The following is a 19252-nucleotide window of genomic DNA, read 5'->3' as shown; positions in this document are numbered from 1 at the left end:
GATTGTTTTTTGCTTTTCCCCACCAATGAACTAATAATTAAATGCGTCCTTTCTAATTAAAGCAGCTCCTTAACAATGGCACAGCCTCCTGAGTTTTCAATTTTTCTTTTTAAGTGAGTAGTCACTTCCATAGTAGAATTACAATTACTCACCACTTAGAATGTCAGAAGAGTATTAAATACATCTTTATGCATAGAGTGATGGTCAGCATGAAAGTGGTCAGCAGGACAAAGCTTAACAAGTCGATTTTGAAGCATTATTATTAGTTTAATTTTTCCATGTCATTGGACAGGCTGAAGGTCCTTATTATACAGCTGCTAAAAAAGACAACATTCTTCTAATTTATTTACTTATTTACTTTTTGAGACACGGTCTTGCTCTGTTGTCCGAACTGGAGTGAAGTGGCACGATCTTGGCTCACTGCAACCTCTGCCTACTGGGCTCAAACAATCCTCTCACCTCAGCCTCCTGAGCAGCTGGGACTACAGGCACACATCACCACACCCAGCTAATTCTTGCATTTTTAGTAGAGATGGGATTTCACCATGTTGCCCAGGCTGGTCTCAAACTCCTGGGCTCAAGCAATCCACCCCTCGATCTCCATAAGTGCTGGGATTAGAGACATGAGCCACCACCTGGCCAAAAGTGCTATTTTAAATGAAATGTTCAAGTCACAGAAGACATACATCCCAAGAGACTATAAAGTTCTACAGGAGTATGTGACTTTCCGGGCATGTGACCTGTGTGATGGGGATGAGGGCAAGAAGAGTGAGGAAGTGGGCGGATCTTCCTCGTTTTCATCTCTTTAATTTAGAAAACCTCAGCCTTGCTGTTTGGCGGGAATTGCTACAAAAGGAGACTTTTCCTTTCATAAACAGACATTATCCAGTGACAGACATTTTAGCAATTTCTGGTATATTTGTTGTAAAGAGCTAAATAGTTTTAAATAAATTACCAAAATCCCTTAATGCTTTCTAACTGGAGGTCTGCATTTTAATGGAATGCAATCAGGTTCATTGGGATCTTAAGACAGTGACATTTGGAGGCATGAGCTGTGAGCCGATGGCCACATGGACTCCAGGTTCAGCTACCCACTCTGGGAGGAATCAGTCCTCAGGGTGGGAGGGGCAGCCTGAGCAGCTGGCAGCCCAGAAGACCCCTCCCTGAGTCACAAGAGTGCACCCCTACCTCTCGCAGGAGGTGTGGTCCTGTTTGACAAGGTCAGTTACTAGAAGAGGTGAAGTATGGTGGGTAGAGAGCCATGCTGTTCATTATCTACACAGGCCTGGCCTGACTCACCCCATGGAGAAGCAACACATTTGCAGGCCTTCAGCAGTGGTCACGTAAGCCTGCTCTTACATATATAAAACCAAAAAGTGGGCTGAGTGTGGTGGCTCACACTTGTAATCCCAGCACTTTGGGAGGCCAAGGCGGGCGGATCATCTGAGGTCAGGAGTTCGAGGCCAGTCTGATCAACATGGTGAAACCCTATCTCTACTAATAATACAAAATATTGGCCCGGCGTGGTAGCATGCACCTGTAATTCTGGCTACTCGGGAGGCTGAGGCAAGAGAATCACTTGGAAGGTGGAGGTTGCAGTGAGCTGAGATTGTGCCACTGCACTCCAGCCTAGGTGAGAAAGAGAGTGAAATTGTGTCTTAAAAAAACAAAACAAACCAAAACAAAAAGCAACAACAAAAAGAACTGAAAGGCCCGTCCTCTCTTGATTACACAGGTTTCCATCCATCCTAGGCTCTGGGACAGGGCTAGCTACCTTTGGGCTCACAGAGGCCTGTAAATCTATCTTCCTATGTTTTTGTGTTGTTTATATATAAATACATACACACACACACACACACACACACACACACACACACACACACACACACTCGCTCCTTTGCATCCAAAGGGGATTGGTTCCAGGGCCCACTCTACCCCAATACCCCTGTACTAAAATTCATGGATGCTCAACTCTGAGATATAAAAGGGCATAGTATTTGCATGTAACCTGTGTATATTCTCCCATTATTTTAAATCATCTCTAGATTACTTGCAATAACCTAATACAATTTAAGTGCTAAGTAGTTGTAATAATGTATCATTTATTTGTATTATTTTTTATTTTTCCTAATACTTTTTCTTTTTTAAAAATTCTCTTCTTATTATTTCTTGTTCCTTTTTCTAGAGGCTGAGTCTCACTCTATACCCCAGGCTGGAGTGTGGAGTGCACTGGCACAATCACGGCTTACTGCAGCCTCAAGCGCCTGGGCTCCAGGAGTCCTCCCACCTAAGCCTCCCAAGTAACTAGGGCTACAGGCCTGCACCACCACACTCAGCTAATGTTTTACTTTTTTTTTTTTTTTGTAGAGACATGGTCTTGCTATGTGGCCCAGGCTGGTCTCAAACTCATGACCTCAAGCCATCCTCCCGCCTCAGCTCCCAAAATGCTGGAATTACAGGCATGATTCTGATTTTAAATGTTTTTGATACACAGTTGATCAAATTGGCCCACGTGGAACTCAGGTACAGAGGGCCAACCATGCCTAACGAGGCAGAACTATTGCAGATCCTTGGTGACCTCACTGTTGCTCACCTCCCTTCCCTTTAGCCCTCTTCTGGTGATAACTCCAGTTCCACTTGGTTTTCTTCCAGGTATGTGCAAACTATTTTACTTCTGTGAACAAAAATATATGAAACAAAACAAAACAAATTGACTTTGTTAGCTTGTAGACATCTGTTATTATTAAACAGGCCAGTGTCTTCCTTCACTGTCCTTGAATTTTTGGTCCTGTTTTTTATGTAAGCCTATTTCTCCTCATTTATTCACTTTTATTTCCAAAGTAGTATTTGCCCAACTTTTAGGTTGTCATGTATTCACTATTCTCCATCCCAACCTAACAGTGAGGACAGCACATTATGGCAGGTGCCTTCCTCTTCTCATTGCTCCCTGATTCCAGTCCACTTTCATGGCTTGGTGCAGGGCTTCTTGCTAAACATGGACTCTGTTGTTCAGATCTAGAGCAGACGCCTTCTAGGCGGTCCTACAGATTTACATGCGTGAAAGAGATAAGCCGGCTATGCTGACCTCTTTTGAGACTTGCAATGTATTCAAATGTGTGAGATGGTTAATGCTGCTGTCAGTATTAATACTATTCCATGGATTTAAAATGGTCTTAAAAATATCCAGCCAAGTTTAAAAAGTATTACTACAGAAAATCACAGTGTTATTTGGAACTGGAAATAGAATTGGCACCGAGGCTTTTTATGACACTTTTGGCTTCCTGTCAGTCACTTCATGTCTTTCTAGCCTCTTAGTCTGTACAGGGTGATGCGTTTGGGAACTGTGATAAGAAGAAATTCAAGTCTGTATATTGGCTACCGATGCTCGAAAGTTCTGTTGTGATTTGGGGGATGTTAAAGCACATTTCTTTTTTTCTTTTTTCTTTTTATTATTATTATACTTTAAGTTCTAGGATACATGTGCATAACATGCAGGTTTGTTACATATGTATACATGTGCCATGTTGGTGTGCTGCACCCATTAACTCATCATTTACATTAGGTATATCTCCTAATGCTATCCCTCACCACTCCCCCGTCCCCACAATAGGCCCCAGTGTGTGATGATCCCCTTCCTGTGTCCAAGTGATCTCATTGTTCAATTCCCACCTATGAGTGAGAACGTGCAGTGTTTGGTTTTCTGTTCTTGCGATAGTTTGCTGAGAATGATGGTTTCCATGCTGCATCCATGTCCCTACAGAGAACACGAACTCATCCTTTTTTATGGCTGCATAGTATTCCATGGTGTATATGTGCCACATTTTCTTAATCCAGTCTGTCACTGATGGACATTTGGGTTGATTCCAAGTCTTTGCTATTGTGAATAGTGGTGTAATAAACGTATGTGTAAAGCACATTTCTATATGAAAGCTCAGTCTTGAAAGAGGAGAGGCACATTAGAAAGTATCTGTATTTCTTCATTTTTTGCATTTTTAATGATGTGTCATAGTTGTACATATTTTGGGGGTACATGTGATATTTTGACATATGTATAAAATATATGATGATTAATCTGAGTAATTTGCATACCATCACCTCAAACATGTATCTTTTCTTTGCCTTGGGAACAGTACAGTTCTTCTCTTGTAGCTATTTTGAAATAGGTAATAAAGTTTTGTTAACTATCATTTCCCTACTGTAGTATCAAATACTGGTATTTATTTTTCTTTCTTTCTCTTTGTTTCCCCTTTGTCCAATTTTTTTTCTTTTTTGTTTTGTTTTTCATTTTGGTATTTCTTTATTTCTAAGGGGATTAACAGGTACGCAGAGAAGCTAAATACTTTGCTGAAGGTCACTTTGCCAGGGAATGACAGAGCTGGGCCTATGACATCAGGGTTCTCCCACTACAGCATTTTTTCATAATAATGAAATCCTCTGAGTTCTACTTCGGAAGTTTTCTTTGTGAGGTTTAACATATGGTATTGGTGTGCCAATTTCAAATTGTGTATCAGCTGGATTTAAAATGAATTTGTCATTACCGCATCGAGTGTGATATCCAGTATACAGTTGACATTAAAAAGTATTTTACTGGCTGAATGACTATCCATGGATAACATGCCCTAATCTACAAGAGAAAAAAAAATGGAGAAACACCACTGACAAAAATTAGCAAACAAGAAAATGGGTGTGGGGGGAAGCAGAAAATGGATATTACTAAAAATTTCAGAAAAAGAGAGTTCAGCTACTTACTTTCCTCCAAATATATTTAGATGTGGTTATCGCTTTTACACAAGCATGTTTTCATGACCAAAATTACTTTTTTTATGTTTAAATATTTCCTATTTATTTGTCCAACAGATATAATTGGGTGCCTACTTTGGGCCAGGCCGTGTTTAGAATGCAGAACATAGCATCAGTGAACCAAATTAAAAAAAAAACCAAAACCCTGATTTTATGGAATTTATAAACTCATTGGGAGAGACAAGCCATAAATAACTCTAGCCAAATATTGAAAAGGAACTCTTTATTGTTTTCATGTTTTGCACAATAGCGCAAAAATGCAGCAGTGTTACGTAGAGTCTGGGAGGGAAAATCCCATCAGTTATGTTAACAGAGAAAATTTAACATAAGGAATTGGTTAGACAGGTATTAGAAGACGAGCAATGCAAAGAAGGAACAAATGAGGCAGGATAGCAAGAACAACAGCAGGAAGCAGCCGCCCCTGTGCTGAGGGGACAGATAAGAAAATGAGCTTCTCAGAACCTAGAAGCTTGGACAAGGGGTCTGCAGAACAGGGACCCAGACTCCCGAGGAGGCGGGGCTGGCCAGCTGGTGTGGAGACTTTGAGAGCTCAGAGGAGAGTCCCTAAGGAGTTGGGAGGCAGGTCTCTTGGAAGGAGCCTTGCTTGTGGATGAGGTGTCTTTTGGGGGTGTGCAAAAGAGCTAGTCCTGGGAAAGTGAGAGAAACTGGAAACTAACCGACTGCTAACGGAAACAAATGCCGCTGCCAGGGCGAAGGGCTGTTGCTGGCCAACTCTGGCAGAAACAGGAAGCAAACAGAGGAGCCGGTCCCCTCTCCCTCCCTGTCCTTCCAGGCTCCCTGTGGTGTCCCCTGTCAGCAGAGACAGTAAAGAAGCAGTGCTGTTTACAGAGTCCCCGCCCTCTCCACACAAAGCGGTGTGTAGGAGGGAGTGTTTGGAGGGGAGCGACAATGGCTTGATAACAGGCACAGTCCCAAATACGCTAGGTGACAATGACTCTCGTGTTCTGAAGCTAGTTGCTAGACTGCCCAAGCAGGACTTGCAGAAGAAATGACTGAAATGTTTTTTATTGTGGTAAAATATGCATAATATAAAAACGACCATTTAACCATTTTTAACTGTACAACTCAGGGGCGTTAAATACATTAACAGTGTTGTACAACCATCACTATTATCCATCGCCAGAACTTTGTCATCTCCCCAAAGTTAACCTCCAGGGCGCTTAAACACTAAGCCCCTTTTACTCTGACTCCCCAGGCCCTGGCAGCCACCATTCGACTTTCTGTCTCTGTGTGTCTAACTGTTCCAGGAACCTCACATGAGTGGAATCATGCAGCGTTTGTCCTTTCGTGTCTGGTTTATTTCACTGAGCATAATGTCTTCCAGGTTTATCCGTGTTTGTGGCATGTGTCAGAATTGCATTGCTTTGTAAGGCTGAATAATATGACATCTGGTTTTGTGACCCTTAGTCCAACACCCAGTTGGACACTGGGGAGAATATGTATCTAGGAAGATTTTTTTTTTTTTTTGGCATGCTGTGGGTGCCCCTTCCCTTGTCAACACACGCACAGCATCGTGAGAGGAAAGAAGAACGTATTTCTCCCCATTCTCAAGACAAGTGACAGGGGCTTCAGGAGGACCACACAGAAAGCTGGATATGTGCCACTGCAGGTGAGATCTCAGACACAGTGGTCTGGACTGAGCTATGCCTGAAAAATCTAAAGACTGGTAGAAGCAATCTATGGCAGCATAGTGGGTATTGCTTGAGAAGTAACTGCTACTCTCACTGAAGAGAGAAAAAAGGCGCTTGTTTTCCTTGGACTAGATGTGGGCCACGAAAGACAGATGGCATTGGCTAGTATCTCATCTGGAGAGGTGAAGAGATTGCGGGTGAAACATGTTGGAAGTGTAGGGGTGGATGACATGGAACTGTCATAGGCAGCCAGCAGGACAGTGGATTATCTGTTTCAGAAAACTGCTGGCTAAAGGATTTCATCCATGAGCATCTGCACAGAGCCAATGAAAGATTCCATGAGGTCCACAAAATGCTTCATGAACGAGAACAGCCTTTAGTTCCCACCGTGCCCAGAGATCACTGAACTCAGTTCACACCAGTACCAGTCAAAAAGAACATTTTGGCCAGATGCAGTGGCTCATACCTGCAATCCTAGTACTTTGGGAGGCTGAGATGGGAGGATCGCTTGAGGCCAGGAGTTTGAGACCAGCCTGAGCTCTCTAAAAATATATTTAATTTTTTTTTTAAGCCAGGCATAGTGACAAGCACTTGTAATCCCAGCTACTCAGAAGGCTGAGGCAGGAGGGTGGCCTGAACCCAGGAATTCAAGGCTGCAGCGAGCCATGATCGCACCAGTGCACTCCAGCCTGGATGACAGAGCAAGACCCTGTCTCTTAAGAAAAGAAAAGAAAAGGACTTTTCTGGCTCCCTAACCTCTACTTGCTGGCTCCCTTCACCACCACCGCGACCCTGTCCCATTAACTACTGAACTGGGAGTGAAGGATGCACCAAGAGAAGAAGCCACCTTTCCCACTGCAAGCTTCCTGATAGCAGCAGGTCCAAGCTGGAGATGAGAAGTTTCAAACGGTGATGAAACGTGGAGCCTGGATTTTACACTGGACGGGGAATCTTAATGTCAGAAGTGAGAACGTTTTGTGATTTGGAGAGCATTTACTTATTATTGAAATTTATGAAAAATCTGTGGCCCTGCCCGAGTTTCATTCAAGGGCAATGGAAGAATGAGCCCCTACAGAATAGGTTTCCAGGGATATGAAGTCACCTATAGGTCCTGCTTGTTCCAGATAAGAGGGTGGCCGACAGATGTTTCAAGTGGCGATGAAAGCTGGGAGCAAAACGTGGCAGTCTGGAGTGCTGCCTGCGCTGCAGTGAAAGTAATGTTGTGGGGTTGATGAAAAGTAAACCACTGCATTAGGTGTAAAATAAAAACATTTCACTTCTCTTGCATGAAAAGGGACATGAGGTGGGACAGCAGCAGGCAGGGTTTTGTTTTGTTTTGTTTTTTTTTTTAAAGTAGCTCCCCTGGTTACACAGCTTGCTGGGTGCAGCCCTTCACTGCTGAGGTTGACAGGTGTTTTATGATCCCCTAAAAGATCATAAAGCTAAAGTTTTCAGATCAAAGGAAAACCAACAAATAGAGGCAGCATTATTTGTGAAAAACTTTACCATAAAAGGAAGCAGGGAAGTTAGGGTTGAGACTGGATGATGGTCTATGGTCATACATAAGCAATTGTTTTTTTTAGTTGAGCTATTGAAGTGTATTTTTACACTAATGGGGAAAATTAATGATTGAGAAGAGAGAGAAGAAAATTACAGGAGAGAAGCTGTTAATTGTCCAGAACATAGGATTCCGTGTACGGCTAGTGGGGTTTGCATTCTAGAAGTACAGATAGTTCATCCTCATCTCTCTTCCAGGAATCTATGAGAAGAGATACAAATAGATTAGTAGATTTGCTGGTATAGGCCCATGGAAATCAAAGTGGGCCACTCCCCTGAACTTGATGCTTGATACTATACTTGATATAGATATCAAATATTTTGTTGATCATATAATTGTTGAACATATATAGACTGACCCCAGAATAAAATTTAGAACTTCTTATTTGGTCCTTTCTTCTAAAAGTAGCAGGAAAGAAAAAAAAAATGCTCTTAAATTGATGCTTCTAGGGGAGGCACAGTGGCTCATGCCTGTGATCCGAGCAATTTGGGAGGGTGAGATGAGCAGATCACTTGAGGTCAGGAGTTCCAGACCAGCCTGGCCAACATGGGGAAACCCAATCTCTATTAAAAATACAAAAAATTAGCTGGGTATGGTGGCACGTGTCTGTAATCCCAGCTACTTCAGAGGCTAAGGTCTGAGAATCCTTTGAACCCGGGAGGTGGAGGTAGCAGTGAGCCGAGATGGCACCACTGCACTCCAGCATGGGTGACAGAGCAAGACTCCGTCTCAAAAATAAAAATAAAAATAAATAAATTGATGCTTCTAGCTATTTGGGGGCATTCATTCCTTCAATTGATGATAATCCACCACCACCATATTTGCCAGATATGATGACAGACATTGCAGATAAAGAAATGAGACAGGTATGGTCATTGTCCAGAAAGAGTAAAAGTTGGGGGCAATAAATAAGCACCAACAAATGAATACGATAATGTTTTCTCAGTTCTATGTGAGCCATGGTTGTTGATTATAAGCAACAGACACTGACTCGTGATCTTTGGACTAATCAGGAATTTATTGAAATATGGAGGACATAGAAAGCCAGAGAACTAGACTTGGAAAATAAACGTGCCCCAGAGAAGCTCCATCATGCCAGGAGTCTTAGGTACAACAGTCAGTCGGACCAGGACCCAGTGCCACTGGTAAGGTTCTGCTGCCACACTCGGCACCTGCACTAGTTCTCCCTTGGGAGGACAATATATACAATGCCACTTTCCCAGCTCTGAAGATTTTCCCACTTGCAGCTTAACTGAGCCTTTTTACCATCGTAAAAGGCCAGGGATTTTTAGGTGATGAGTACGTGGTAGGATCAGTAATAGGGCATTGTTTATGCTTTACTTTTTTTTTTTTTTAACTATAAAGTGAATTTCTTGGTCAGCAGCAAGGTTGTGTGAGATACTATATATTAGTTTCATTAAGATAGCATATGGGCTGGGTGCAGTGGCTCATGCCTGTAATCTCAGCACTTTGTGAGGCAGAAGCGGGTGGATCACTTGAGGTCAGGAGTTTGAGACCAGCCTGGGTAATATGGTAAAACCCCATCTCTACTAAAAATACAAAAGGCTGGGCGCAGTGGCTCACGCCTGTAATCTCAGCACTTTGGGAGGCTGAGGCGGGCGGATCACAAGGTCAGGAGATTGAGACCATCCTGGCTAACATGGTGAAACTTCATCTCTACTAAAAATACAAAAAAATTAGCCGGGCATGGTGGCGGGCACCTATAGTCCCAGCTACTCAGGAGGCTGAGGCAGGAGAATGGTGTGAATCCGGGAGGCGGAGCTTGCAGTGAGCCGAGATTGCGCCACTGCACTCCAGCCTGGGCGACAGAGCGAGACTCCGTCTCCAAAAAAAAAAAAAAAAAAAAAAAGATGACATATCAGTACAGATTTCTGTAAAAAGTGGCATATTCAAAAGATGTTACTGAAGAGAATTTAGTAAAGGGTCCATTCACAAAGCATCAGTGAGGTTAAGAAAACTAACTAGGGACCGCGAAGCATCCTGGGATTAGCAGTGACAGGACTACCATCCTTAGCCTGAAAGGGAACAGAGAAAGACTGGATTCCAGAACTTGGCATAACTTTAACCCTAGGAAAGAGCTGCCCAGCAGGAGCTGTGACCTGTAGGCAAGAGACAAAGCCATTGTTCAACCTAACTTGACCTCTGCTTCTGCTGCCTCCTCCCAAATCCTGCCTGTGCCTGCTTATGCCCCAGATGGAGGTCTGAGAGGAAAGAAGCTTCCTTGGAGAGCCTCCCGGAGGTGTTGCTAGCAGATGGTGTTGCAAATAGAAGCATGGTGGGCAAAGAGAAAATTCAAATGCAGATTAAATGTCTATTCTATTGAATTCCTCTCCAGTTGCTGCCCCCTCCGGGATGGAAGGTGACCCCAGACAATCAGCCTGCTGTCAGACAGATGGCTGATTCGCTTGAAGCTTTGTATAATACCATGGGCTCAGGGTTTATTACTTCTGCTGGTCGATGGAGCACTCAGCAGTGCCAATGGCAAGATCAGCCTGGAGAGGAGAGGCATATGTTACTGTGCACACAGATAGCCGTCAACCTATTCACGACCTCAATGGAGCAAGCCCTAGAGTGTCAAGCAAGGAGGTCACCATGACCATCTTATTTTCTGGACTTAAAAATATTCTTGGCTGGGCATGGTGGCTCACAACTGTAATCCCAGCACTTTGGGAGGCTGAGAGGGTGGATCACGAGGTCAAGATATTGAGACCATCCTGGCCAACATGATGTAAACCCCATCTCTACTAAAAATACAAAAATTAGCTGGGCATGGTGACACTTGCCTGCAGTCTCAGCTACTTGGAAGGCTGAGGCAGGAGAATAGCTTGAACCCAGGAGGCAGAGGCTGCAGTGAGCTGAGATAGCACAACTGCACTCCAGCCTGGCGACAGAGCAAGACTCCGTCTCAAAAACAAACAAACAAAATATATACTTGCAGCTGGGCGCAGTGGCGCATGCCTGTAATCTCAGCACTTTGGGAGGCCAGGGTGGGAGGATGGCTTGAGGCTAGGAGTTCAAGACCAGCCTGGGCAATATAACTAGTCCCTCTCTCTACAAAAAAAGGAAAAAAATAATACAAAAACATTAACCAGGTGCCATGGCATGTGCCTGTAGTCCCAGCTACTGGGGAGGCTGAGGTGGGAGGACTGCTTGAGCCCAGGAAGTCAAGGCCTCAGTGAGCTGTGATTGCACCACTGCACTCTGGCCTGTGTGACAGAGCGAGACCCTGTGTCCAAGAAAAAAAAAAAAAAAAAGGATAGTGGGATAGTGTGGAGTCTTAATTAGGGAAAAGGAGTCAGGCTGGCAGGACCAGGGGAGAGCAAAGAGAGAAAGCAAATAAGCTATAGGTCTGCCTTTCTTCATGGCCCAGGACGTATAGCCCTTCTGAGCAAATAACGTGCATAACTCACAAACTTCCTGCTCATCATCAAACACTGCGATTTATCATCAAGCTCCTTGGCTGACAGAATAATGCAGGTGAGCTCCCTGCTACCTTGGCGTTATCGATCAACCCAGGAATCGTTCTATAAAATCTCCAGCAAGCCTTTGTTTCCTGGCAGTCAGCTCCTCTTCCACTGATTCTGCCCATTGCACTCTGGCGGCATGTTTTCCTACTTTCTCTAATAAATCTGCCTCTCTTTACCTACAACTGTCTTGGTAAATTTGTTTACCCCTGCACCACTGGCCCAGACAGTTGCTGCTCACCCGCAACAGAGAGATAGATGATTGATAAATAGATAGATAAATAGATAGATAGATAGATAGATAGATAGATAGATTCTTGCACTATGAGCAATTCTGAGAAGTTCATTTATATGACTCTTCCCAGACTGTTTCTGTGTCACTAACCAGCCAATACAGTAGCCACTGCAGGGCATGAAACAGGCCCACTTGCCATGCCTTAGTTGATCTTTGATCAAGAAATGTACAGCATCTCAACTCTGGTTAGGCCACCACTGAGTCCAGGTTTTGATTTAACAGATGAGCAAGCTCCTAGAACTGCATTCAGTCGCCCAGGTTGGCACATGAAGCCCAGACTCTCTGGTAAGCTCACCCATGTTGATAAACTTAGTACAGTCTATAATTACATTCCTCTCTCTTTGGCAGTCACCTTCAGAATCCGTATGTGTGGATACTTACCCCAGATCTTTTCCTTCTGAATTCAATGGGCTGTAAATCTGGTGTGTAAACCTTCTGGGTCTGACTTTGTAATATTTTTTCTCTGGAACCTGCAGGAAAGTGGCCAGTTACAGACTTGGGGACAGTGAGAAGGGGAGGGAACATGGTGGTGTGGAATGGGCTGAGCTCTCTCCCTCTTACAGGAAACTCCGTCTGGTGGGGGCATGGCGGGCCTATGAGGAAGTAAGGCTTGTCCTTTTCAGGGGAGTGAGGGAGGGCTGCATCCAAAAATTCTCATTCCTCTTCTTGGGGCCCAGTTTTGCCCCCTGCAGGCAATGCCCTGACTTTCACATAAAATATTTGGGGAGGCTATGAATTCAAGTAATTTGGCAGCCTATAGATTCTCACTAACCTAGAGCTTGTATTTCAGCTGCCTTAGCACTACCGCTTCAAGAGATAAGAGAATCAAGCCTGTGTCGAGTTAAGAATTAAATGGGAGGTTGCAGTGAACCAAGATCATGCCACTGCACTCCAGCCTGGGTGACAGAGTAAGACTCCATTTCAAAAATAAGAATAAAAAATAAAAATAAAATAAAAAATGATTTGAGTATTTTTTTTTCTTAAGCTCATTCAAATGCCTTCCTGCCTTCTTGAATTCCTCATGCCCTTGGTAGCATTCTCCAGTGAGAACGGTGTTAATTCCCAAAGCCTTGCCCTACTTGGATACCTAAATCCTACAACTACAGGTGATTAGTTAAATGAGCTTTCTGCTACTGTACCCCACTGGTTGCCAGAGTCCCATTCTGGACTTAATGATGTTTCTCAGAATCTTCATATTTCTCTTGGAATGGCCGGAACAACGACCAACACGTTTTTAAAAATTTAGTTAAAATTGTGTATTGCAGGCAACAGAAAGGAATTCTGGATTTCTTAAACAGAGAAGAACATTGTCTGGAATACAGCAGGGACTGTACAGAATCAGGAGAACCTGGGTTGGAGAATGGGTTTGAATCCTGATTGTCTGAGAAGGACAAGGGCCCCTATTAGTGGGAATGATGTGGCCAGGACACTGTCACCCCACCTGTGCCTTTGAATGACTCCCTTTGCATTCAGAGTCCAGGATAAGAGTTCGCGGTTGATTGAATCTAGGTCACAGGACCAGGCATCTATATTTGTTTCCTGGGGCTACTGTAATAAATGACCACAAACTGGGGGCTGAAAACAACAGAAATGTATTCTCTTGCAGCTCTGGAGGCCAGACGTCCTAAATCAAGTTGTCAGCAGGGCCCTGCTCCCTTTGAAGGCTCCACAGGAAAATTCCTCCTCGCCTCCTCCAGTTCCCAGTGGGCCCAGGGACTCTTTGGCTTGTGCCAGTGTAACTCCAGTATCTGCCTTCCGCCTTCTCTCCTGTCTATTTCAAGGACATTTGTCATTGGCGTGTAGGGCCCACCCAGATAACCCAGGATGATCTCCCCTTGAGATCCTTAATTACATCTAAAAGAAGGTCGCATTCCCAGATTCCAGAGGTTAGGATGTGGGCATATCATGGCGGGACGACACCATCTCACCAGGGGACAGGGAGTGGGGAAAGCTCCCTGCTTCCGTGTCTATGGTGAAAGGCAAGGCTCTGCATCCCACCAGCACTGCACACTACGGAGTTGAGTAGAAAATGCCCTGAGATATTAAAGCCAAAATAAACCAGATTGCAACCACAGCACTAGTGCCAAAGCCTACCATATAATACAGGAGAGGTACAAGAGAGCACAGAAGATGAATCCTACATGGGGGGCAAGAAAGGCTTCGTGACACAAGCTGAACCATCAGAGATACTTGGTCTGTTAGGTGGTGTAGAGGAGAAAGGAAATTCCAGGCAGAGAGGGAACAGATGAGTAAAAAGCACGAAGGTATCAAATGTCCAAAGCTTTCAGGGAATTTCAAGTCCAGAGGGAAGAGCAGTGGCACTAGATAAGGAGCTTGTGCTGGAATATAAATCCACGAAGTCACTATGCGGATTCCTTTTTTGTTTGTTTCTTTGATCACTGCAAGAGTTTCTCTATGATAGAAGTAATGCACTGATTTACATTCTGGTGCAAAGTCCTCCTCTTGTTGTCACAGAGAAGTCACTGGCTGGCTACTTCAAATGGCGCTGGCAGAGCACAGGGTGCGCGAATTGCGGGTGGGACATCATGAGCGAAGATGCAGATCAGATCCTGGGGGCTTTAGGTGACATGCTCAGGTATTTGGACTTTAGAGCTGGAGAGTGATACAGTGGTGACATAGAGGATGACTTTCAGGACTTGAGTGTGACGGCACGGAGCGTGTGAGATTGGAGACCATTATGTTATCTGCTTCCCAAACTCAGTTCTTTATTCCAGTGTTGGTTTCTTTTTCCTTTCCTTTTGTTTTTCTTTTTTTTTGATAGAAACAGGGTCTCGCTCTATTGCCCAGGCTGGAGTGCAGTGGTGCGTTCATACCTCACTGCAGCCTCAACCTCCTGGGCTCAAGTGATCATCCAGCCTCAGTCTCCTGAGTAGCTAGGACTATAGGCATGCACCACCACACCCGGCTATTTTTCAACCTTTTGTAGAGATAGGAATCTCATTAAGTTGCCCAGGCTTATCTCAAACATGTGGCCTCAAGTGATCCTCCTTCCTCAGCCTCCCAAAGCCAGTGTTGGGAGGTGACAACGTTTTCATCAATCTGTAGTGAAATGAGAAAACTAAACCTGATATAGTCAGTTCTTCATAAATTCTGTTCAATTTCAAAGGACTCTCCTTTGGTTTGAGATCATGACTTCCTAAATTTTATGAGGGTAAAATTGTCCATTTGTCTATGAAATTGTGGTAATAGTAAATAATAGGCTTTACAATCTCTGTATCTATCTATTATATCTATCTATCTACATACCTATCCATGTGTTTGCCTTCAAGTAAAAAATCAGCTGGTCCCTCTAGTTCTCTAATTGTCCCTTTGAGATTTTTCTGTACTGTGCAATCTGCAAGAGTGAGAACTCCTGGCCCAGGTGAGGACTTAATCCCAGGTGGAGGTGATAGGGAAGGGGCAGGGGTACTCACAAGGGGGATATGACAGAGCTGGAATCCACACCATGAGATCCATGACAGTCCAGATTCTACTATGTTTTGCATACACATAGACTCTGTCTGAAATTCAAATACATAATCAGGGTCGGACACGGTGGCTCATGCCTGTAATCCCAGCACTTTGGGAGGCCATGGTGGGCAAATCACTTGAGGTCAGGAGTTCAAGACAAGCCTGGACAACATGTTGATACCACGTCTCTACTAAAAATACAAAAATTAGCTGGGTGTGGTGGCAGGTACCTGTAATCCTAGCTTCCCGGGAGGCTGAGGTGGGAACATCACTGGAACCCAAGAGGCGTAGGTTGCAGTAAGCCAACATCATACTGCTGTACTCCAGCCTGGGTGACAGAGCGAGACTCCATCTACAAAAAAAAAAAAAAAAAAAAAAAAAAAATCATAATCAGAGTTTATTTAGTTTATCTTTTTAGTACAGGTTGGATATTTCTAGTCTGAAATTCCAAATCCGAAATGCTCAAAAATTTGAAACTTTTGAGTGCCCACGTGATGCCACAAGTGAAAGTCATGCCTGACTTCATGTGACTGGTTGCAGTCAAAATGCAGGCACGGGACACATGGTTTCTTCAGCATCTCCAAGGGACAAAAGGCCCTTCCATCCCTCTTTAGATACGATCTATGTTCTCCTCACATGCTCAAATTTCCCCACACGAGCATGCTCACAAAGTGTAATAAAATGACCTGTGTTCGGGCACCAACGACGGGTTCCCCATGATGCCCCACATGAGGCCAAGACCTGCGTGCATTACTCAATGTGGTCTTTTGCTTATTTCCTGCTCTGTGGTGTGAAGATATTGTTGAAAATGTCAAAAAGACCTGCAGATACCCCTATGAGTAACGGTGATGAGAAAAAGGAAGCATTTACGTAGTAGTGACGATGAAGATGACATTGTCAACACTGCAGAAAAAGCGCCTGTCAATGGCATGGTGAAAAGGTACGATGGGCTTATTGAAGGACTAGAGCAGTGTGTAGCCATAACACAAGAAATCATGTCAGTTTATAAAATCTGAGAGTTCCAAGACCAAAAAAAAAAAAATCTTAATGAGGCAGGTGACTCTGGAGGAAACATTTTCTAAAAGCCATCTAGCCGGCTAGGTGCAGTGGCTCACGCCTGTAATCCCAGCACTTTGGGAGACTGAGGAGGGTGGATTACCTGAGGTCAGGAGTTCAAGACCAGCCTGGCCAACACAGTGAAATCCCGTCTCTACTAAAATTACAGAAATTAGCTGGGTGTTGTGGCGGGTGCCTGTAGTCTCAGCTACTCAGGAGGCTGAGGCAGGAGAATCGCTTGAATCCAGGAGGCGGAGGCAGCAGTGAGCCGATATGGTGCCACTGCACTCCAGCCTGGGCAACAGAGCAAGACTCTGTCTCAAAAAAAAAAAAAAAACCAATAACAATAAAACCTTTCTAGCAGAATGTCTCCTCATCCCTAGAGGCCCCTCTTCTTGGTCCCTCAACTGCTTCTGATGTTTCTTCTTGCCTTGAAAAATAAAATACAGTGTACAGTAGCCTTTTAATGAAAACACAGCATTGCAGATGGAGACTGAAAGCCTGCCCTTACTTGTTGCTGTTAACAGCTGACACAGGTATCTGATGTTGTGCTGCTCGGCTACCCTGAACACTTTTTTTTAAAAAACTGTATTAATGATGTGTCCTATTTTTACTGTTAAGTATTTAAGCGTGAATAAGTATATGAACACGATTGCTTATCAGAAGCATATAAATTTAGAGTCAGGAACAATGGTGCTGTCACACAACCACAGATTGTCCATATGGGTGGCTGAGATAGTGACACCTTTTCCTTCTGATGGTTCAGTGTACACAAACTTTGTTTCATGCACAAAATTATTAAAAATGTGGCATAAAATTACCTTCAGGCAATGCATATAAGGTATTATGAAACATCCATGAATTTTGTGTTTAGACTTGGGTCTCATCCCTAAGAAATGTCATTCTGTCTATGCAAGTCTTCCAATATCCAAAATCCGAAACACTTCTGGTCCCAAGCACTTCGGTTAAGGGATACTCAAACTCTAATAATCCCATGAGTGCCTCTTTGGGATCAACTGTGTTATAAATTTATTTTATGAAATACACTAATATATAATTTATTGTCACATTTCCCCTTAATTCCATCCTTAGAAAAATCATTAGATAACTTATAGCTTTATGGTTGAAAACCATGATCTTCATCTAAAAGCTCTTTCTTGAGCAACCTTTTTTCAGTAAAATGACTTTGGGATTCTTTGTCCTCTATCCTGCCTAAACCTTCTTTCCTGGGAGAAAAGAGGATGAGTAATACATGTTCCACTTCTTCTCTGGAAGTGCCTTTCATATGTAATAGCAGAGCAGTCTTCTTCCAAGGTACTATTTTGGGGGACCTATTGCTTTTATCTCAACACAAACCAAGAGCTGTTTTTGTCAAATTGACACCAGCAGCCAACGCCTAGGGGAAGCCGGCCGCTATATTTTCATTTTTCTTCACTCTCGTGTTTGATTTTCTTGTTCATTTCTGACATTCTTTCATCTACAAAATCAAAATGAATTGTAATATAGTTGCAATGAACATGGCCTTATCATTGCCTGAGGAGGAATGGCCTTTGGTAACTGATCTCATGATCAATATTAAGCCGCGAACTGTCTTTTCCTAATTTTTACATTATCCTCTTACACCCACTCCCTGAAACACACACACACACTCACACTCCCCACCCAGATGTTGTCATGTTCATTTCCCCTATTTCGTTTTTGGGGCTAATATCCTACTCTTAATGAAGGCCATTTAGACACGTACTCCTTGACATTTTTCGAGGAAAACAAAGTGCTCTCGGGGTATTTGATTTCTTCCCCTAAGGTAAACTCCCCTCACGTTGTTCACTTTCTTTCAACGTGGTTATGGGGAGTAACTTTCTAGTCCCTGATGGGATTCCAGAGAGGATCATATTCTCCAGATGCAACGTATTTTGTTGTTTTGAAGCTCTGAGTTTGTTCTGCTCATAGGATTTCAAGGAGAGATGCCAGCTGTTCCTTTCTTTAGCATTTCCATTGTAATCTCTCTGGTGTATCATTGAGGAGTTTTGTGTAGACGAGAAAATGTTTATGAGGTTGTTTTACTTGCTTCATTTTTAGAGGGAGTCAGAACCAGAGTCCAAGTGTCACCCCAATCTAGAAAAGCTAATATTGCTTGCTGTCTATACTTTTGTATCCACCCGTCATATGCTTACCCCTGGCTATGGTTATTCAGCTGTTATTCTGTGTTACTCCTGAATTAGTCTGTAGCTTCGAGAGAGTAAGGACCACCCATCTTTGTTTGTCTTACAGTTACCAAAGCATCTGTTGCCTAGTAGGTGCTTAGTCAACATTTCTCAAATTAAATTTAATTATAATAGAGCTCTAGCGTACATGGTAGTCTCTCCTCTGATGCTAACATCTATGAGACTTAAGAGTTTGTGATTCTTCCTCTTCTAGCTCCATTTCTTTTCTTACTATATGTATTCTCTTTTGATTTAATATACTTAATGTCTCTAATGGGCTGTGTACTAGGATAATGATTGTTTTATTTTATTATTTACTGATTTATGTAGTTTTTTTGAGATGGAGTCTCACTCTGTTGCTCAGGCTGGAGTGCAGTGACATGGTCTTGGCTCATTGCAACCTCTGCCTCCCAGGTTCAAGTGAATTCTCCTGCCTCAGCCCCTGAATAGCTGGGATTATAGGTGTGTGTTACTGCACCTGGCTATTTGTAATTTCAAAAAAAATTACTGTATTTGTATTTTCAGTAGAGATGGGGTTTCACCATGTTGGCCAGGCTGGTCTTGAACTCCTGACCTCAGGTGATTCGCCTATCCCAGCCTCCCAAAGCTGGGATTACAGGTGTGAGCCACCATGCCCAGCCAGTGCTGATGTTTAAATGAAGTTCTCCTGAGCTTCATGTCCATCTAACTTTGTGGTCCTTCAGATACCACAGAGACAACATGCCCAAGTC

At 43.4% G+C, this 19252-nt stretch overlaps 1 protein-coding gene across 4 annotated transcripts in view; it reads left to right on the top strand.

Annotated features, from left to right (window-relative positions):
- The window catches only part of TRMT9B (tRNA methyltransferase 9B (putative)), a 72259-nt gene that overhangs the window by 15378 nt on the left and 37629 nt on the right, over positions 1–19252 (top strand). Inside the window, exon 1 of one of the 4 annotated variants that reach the window (XM_011757289.3) lies at positions 2097–2652. The exons of the other annotated variants lie outside the window; for them this stretch is intronic. The gene's annotated coding sequence lies outside the window, so the exon portion shown is untranslated. Of the gene's footprint in view, positions 1–2096; positions 2653–19252 lie in introns of those variants that run through there. 4 annotated transcript variants of the gene reach the window in all.

Source organism: Macaca nemestrina, chromosome 8 (genome assembly GCF_043159975.1).
Source record: "Macaca nemestrina isolate mMacNem1 chromosome 8, mMacNem.hap1, whole genome shotgun sequence".
In the NCBI taxonomy this organism is placed as follows: domain Eukaryota; kingdom Metazoa; phylum Chordata; class Mammalia; order Primates; family Cercopithecidae; genus Macaca; species Macaca nemestrina.
Note: the sequence above shows the minus strand (reverse complement) of the source record. Positions and strands in the feature narration are given on the sequence as shown.